Below are 6,000 nucleotides of genomic sequence, written 5' to 3'. Positions count from 1 at the left end.
CACATCAGTATTATATTAAACACCATTTACTTCACTGTGAAACTACTTTTAACTTTTGATTATGTCCTCATTTAAACATATTATATTGCCATTGTTAGTTAAGTTCTCACTGTTTTATTTTTTAAATCTCTGGGCTACAATGGCCACTACTGAGCTATGTATATGGATATGTCCAATAGTAACACTCTCTGTACTTTATGAAGTGAGGTGCAAAGTGATGTGGAAGTGATGTTAAATGTTGAATGGGTGTTTTCATGCAGGAGCCCATGTCCTGCCTCACACCTGCTGTTCACATTCACAGTTTTATTAACCACACTAGCCGTTCTGTAGTTATAGACAAGTTTCAGTACATATTTGAAGAATGGGAGCCAACTTTTTTTTTTTTTTTTTAAAGCCAATGAACATGACCTGGGGTTTTGAAGAATTTTCCAATAACGAGGCTCCTGAGTTGTTGACAGCAACAGCTCGACCACTGAGGAGACAGATCAGAAAACACTTTAAAGACATGTTCTTTCATTCACTCTTATTTCCAGTCAAGGAAATGTACTGGAAATAATACTACAATGGATGTTAGTGGGCAATCAACACTGACTGCAAAAACACCACTGAGGTAAAAAAAAATTAAGTTAAATTCTGCAAATGAAGAGAATAAAACCTTTTTTTATGTAAGTACACCTTAACACTTATATATTGACATTTGTTTCATTTATTTTTTTTATAAACATTTTTTTACACATCATTAGCTTTTAATGATAAATTCCTCTCTATAAAATCTATTTCCCCTTATATTCTTATGAGTATAGCATACCACAGATGACAGCTCTCTAATTGCTTGCACTCTGGACTCAAATAGCATGATTACAGTCCAGTAAAGTTTATGAAACCCCACCCTTGGTGAAATATGTATGCATGAGTAATTTGTTTATGCGTTTATCTGCTAAACAAATCAATTTCACGATGAGCATATAAGCACCTCTTTAAATTATCCACACACTCCTCAGAGCTGGTCGTTTGCATATTATGGTGTGCAGGTTTCAACATGCACTGATTTTGTCTTTGCATGTTGCAGCAGCATGCTGGCAATACTCTAGTGGAAAACCCTCCTCCTCCTCCTCCACCCACCTTCTTGTTCAGCTCGTCCTCAGATAACTGCCTCCAGCAGAAGATGTCCTGTCGGCACCTGGCACCCAGGGGAAGGAAGGCCTGCTATTCCCTGTCTAACACACACACACACACACACACACACACACACACACGCCCTCGTCTGTGGGCGTCTGTGTGCGAGAGAGAAATATGTATCTGTATGTGCATGCATGTTTTTGCACAACTACTCTGCATGTCTTTGTGTGTGTGTGTGTGTGTGTGTGTGTGTGTGTGTGTGTGTGTGTGTGTGTGTGTGTGTGTGTGTGTGTGTGTGTGTGTGTGTGTGTGTGTGTGTGTGTGTATGAGTGTATGTGTATCTGCACAGTGCTCCATTATTATTGTGTGCCTGTGAGCTGGTGTTGTCTGTCAATCTCCCCCTGGTCCCAGCCTGCTCTGGCTGGTTTTATTGAAGCAACAGACAGCGTGGGCACACACACACAAGCTCGGAGCAGCCCTGATCCCAGGCTGATAGAGACAGACAGAGACTTGGTGAAGTTGAGAGAACAGCCTGGGGTTGTCTGCAGACCACGGGGAATACGCCCCCGAGTCACAAAAAAACAAAAAAAAACTGTGGAGTAGAAGCCAAAACTCTGCTAAACCCCTCCCCCTCTACTAAGACTGCCATTCAGCTCTCGGTCTGTCTGTCTGTCTGTCTACCTGCCTGTCTGACTCCTGTCTGTCATCCAGTCCATCACCTGTTTAACCATTCAATCTTTTTTTGCATCTATTCCTTCACCTCCATCCTCACATTTGTTTCTTTTAGCATTTTTTCCCCCTGTCTACGGCATCAGTTGGTCGTTGGTTTGTTCATCAGTGCCATCAATCTTGCATGGAGAAAACCAATGCATCAGCAGTGTAATTTTGTAATCAGCACGGCAAGGAATACAAATCAGATCGGCAGCAGGGCCGTAATGCATGTAATCCATCAGAATGAAAGTGTTACAGACAACTGATAAACATGCATTTTTTGAGGTGATTAATTGACTGAATAATAGATTGATCTGAGTGTATGCTCACAGATTTGGAGTTTATTTCTCCCTTGTATCTGAAGCGTGTTGATGGACTGGGCTGTGTAAAGATGGTGGACCAGACTTTAAAATCACGTTTTCCATCTATTGTGCAAAATCAATTCAAATATACAGACAGTTGGGGAATAAGCATTGCAGGACGGATGCTTTTCGCTCTCACCGTATTGCTGCAGGCATTAGAAAACACTTCTGATTGGGTCATTTTATTTTATTCGTGCCATTTATTTATTTTATTGCTCTATCTGGGTGGCTAATAGGAATTTCAACAACATCACAGGACTTATCATGTCATACACAACTTCCTCTTGGCTCATACAGCGGCAACACCTCCGCTCATCGAGAGCTACGCCGGCCTCTGCTTGACAGAAACAATGACTCCTATCTTCACAGCAGAGACAGGAAAGCTAGCTAATTAGAGAAACACCCAGTAAATAGGTAATACATCACCGCGCTAAATACTGCAATAATAAAACAGCTTTGGCATTTGCTTGTGTTGGCTTGAAAATGAAGCTTATTAGTCTTCATAGATGAAATGTCTCAAAATATCCTCTTCTAGGAGCGTTCCCCACTGTTGCGCAGTTGAAAATGTCAGAGTGTTAGGGATGATTTGGGGTATAGTCTCAGAACTGTAGCCGATGGGGAGGTTTTGAAAGCACCTGGCAAAGTAATCATTGATTCATTGGTATTGATCAGCGATCCCTCTGAACTCCTGCAGATATATAGCGGTCATTTTGTGCAACGGGGCAGAAAGAATAATCTTAACTGATTGTTCTTTCATTCGGAGCAGCTTTTGTTCTTAGTTGTGCATAACCAGGAGCGGTGCCAGCACACGATATAGCGATTGACATTGTTTCCAAAGCAGTCAAAAATATTGGACCCTGTGCCGCCTTGGCCCAACTGTGGCTATCTCAATGAAAGATTGATGAGGCTCTTCAGGTAGATACAAAGCTAAGTGTCTTGTTTATTAATGTGCTGTGATTGGATCCATTAAGCTGCCTTGTGTAAACTAATCGGCGTATAATGTGTGTTGTCATTTCAGCCTAACTGCTGATAATGTATTCCTCCCCCGTCTTTGCAAATGCTGTTATTTTCTAATAGACTCATAGAAATAATGTTGTGTCAGGAGTAGGGATTTTTTCTTTTTCACTCCACCCCCCACCCCCACCCCCCCATCCGGTCCACTGAACAGTAAGCATGTTTCACATTCACATTGATTGCTGAATTTGCTGTATGCTCCAGCTTGCTGTACTCTGATATGCGTCGTTATATGGAGAGTCAGCGCAGAGAGCAGCAGATTTGGTCAAATCAAGTTGCGATAATGCTACCTTTTCTATCTAATTCTACCTATTGGAGTGCAGATTTACAGCCTATACAGGAAGGAGCATTTGTAAATGAAAGCAAATTGGGTCAAATCTCAGCTGCATCCTAGAATATTACTGCAGACAACCTTACCCTTCCGTGTGACATGTCATCCAAAAACACATCAGCACAGTGGCAACACCGGGGACGGAGATTATTGACTCGTAATAGCAGATCTAATAGCGTTGCTTTCACAAAAGGATAAAAAAAAAAACAGCCTCACAGAACCATAACAGTATCATAACCACACTGGCTGACATCCAGCTTGCCATCTTCAGGGATCAATTTCTTCAAAGCATAATGTATCTCTTTTATTCTCCATCTGAGATGCAGAGTTGGTGATCTCAAGGTGCGCAGTAAGACTTTGAAGTGCAAAGGAGTGAGAGTCAGAGATGGAAGATTCACAGCACAGGTTTTCTCCCCGCTGAGCGACTCTGACCTCAAGTGAACGGAGTGAAACTGAGCAAATTGAAAATAAGTTTAGTAGGGCACGCCACATTTCAATGTACATATTGGAAAATAAACCTTGTGAAAGTACCTGTCAGAATCAATTTGCAATGCCAATGAATTTCAAAGACTTATCTGGGGCTTTTTAAATGTCTTCCCAAACCCAAACTGTGCGTCAAGTATATTTACTAGAGATATGTCCCATTTTTTTATTGCAGAATAACTAATTTACATGATAATGTGCACTTTGAAAGCTAGAGCAGGGGTAAAGGAGAAGTAGAATTTACAAAATTACAACAGTACAAAGTTGTTTTTCTGTTTACACGCTCCTGCATTCATCACCTTATCGTGTATGAAGTGGCAGGTGTGCTTTGCATCTCTGCACCATACAGTATTCAACGGTTCATTATGCAGACAGTCATAGCGGGCCTCATCTATAAATAAAACTGTGGCCTACTCTTTCTGTGGCAGGTTCACGCCAAGACGGCTGCCAGTCGCACGGGAACTCCACTTCACAAGGAACAAACAGCACAACAAATATGCACACGGAGAGAACGAGGGAACAAAAGAGAGAAACTGTGTGTCACTCTGCTTTTTTTTCCTTTTTCGTTTTAGCAGTACACATGCCAGAGAGTGTACCGCATGCTGTGGCGCCACAATAGTTGTTTGGGAGTTGAAACTAATGGACAGGTCTGAACATTGGATAAGGCCTTTGAGATTATGGAAGTTCCAGGGGGAGAGATGGGGAAATGCTAGGGTTACAAATGTAAACAACAACGTTGGGGGGCCACAGTCACGCAAAAGGTTTAATAGTTTGTTAATGAGGCCAAACACATGTGACCTCTAGCCTTTGATTTAGTTCGAACAATCAGTTGTATCGGTTGCTTTCATTAAGTACTCGGTTAAAATGCTTCCCTGAACACAAGTGATTCTAAAAGTTATATTTAGCTGATATAAATGATGGCAGCGCTGGAGAAAACACGTGCAAATAATCACAGCAAACACCTCTCCATCTGCCCCACACGCACAACACAGAACATTTACACAGCTCTTTTGCTTATTCTATTGTCCTAATTATAAACACACCTGCAATTCCTTCCTTCCTGCACCAAAGTTTCCCACCAAATCAATCGGACGAGCTGAAAGGGAGAATCACAATGATGTAATTACTTCTACAGGTTCCCAGGATACACTGAAAAGAAAACAGAAAGGGGGGGAACGAGGGGGGGATGCAGGACCGTAGCTAACCAGCAAAGCCAGTTTCGTTGCTCTTTAAAGCCGACTTGGGTGTAAAGCGATTCCGGATTACCCTGATACATGATTTAATGGCACATTCTCCATTGGTTCAGCCCACCAGAGCACTCAGCATGCAGCACTGGGAGGGCTGTCTGGTCTGGGAAACAACTCTGGTGGTTATTTTTGGCAGATCAGAAGAAGACAGTTTCTTTGAATCCAAGTTGTTTTCAAGGCTGAAAAAATCTGATTGGAAGGATTAAAAGACAGTGGGTAGAGCCAAAGAGTTTTTTTGGGGATACGTGGGTCTAATGTTAGATTGGAAAGGAGTGAATAGGACGAACGCCAAATAAAGGGGTTAGTCGGTCCAGGCTAAATCAATAGATAATAAAAAATAGCTCTGGAATGTGTTGAGGAATTACCTTTTTTATATCCCAAAATATCATCAGATGCTAAGCTACTTCTGTACTCTGAACATTGGTTTTCTACACGGGATATTAAACATTTCTGACCCATTAAATATATAATTTGTGCAGTTTATGGCACAACTCAACTCATTCCAGGTTTTTTTTTCCTACTGTTGACATATGTTTGCAACAATGACATTGCTTGGAAATTTCTCTTTAGGATCACGGTTGATATATTTTTCAAATTCTGACCCAAATTAGCTAGATTTTGGCTACATTCATCACATTTACCTCCGCTTTTGAATTTCTTTCCCCTGCTTTCGAGAGCTTCTCCGCATTTGTGAAATGCCAGTGTAATGAAGTTTATTTAAATTATGAATGTT

The sequence above is a fragment of the Scomber scombrus genome, chromosome 20 (genome assembly GCF_963691925.1).
Source record: "Scomber scombrus chromosome 20, fScoSco1.1, whole genome shotgun sequence".
In the NCBI taxonomy this organism is placed as follows: domain Eukaryota; kingdom Metazoa; phylum Chordata; class Actinopteri; order Scombriformes; family Scombridae; genus Scomber; species Scomber scombrus.
Note: the sequence above shows the minus strand (reverse complement) of the source record.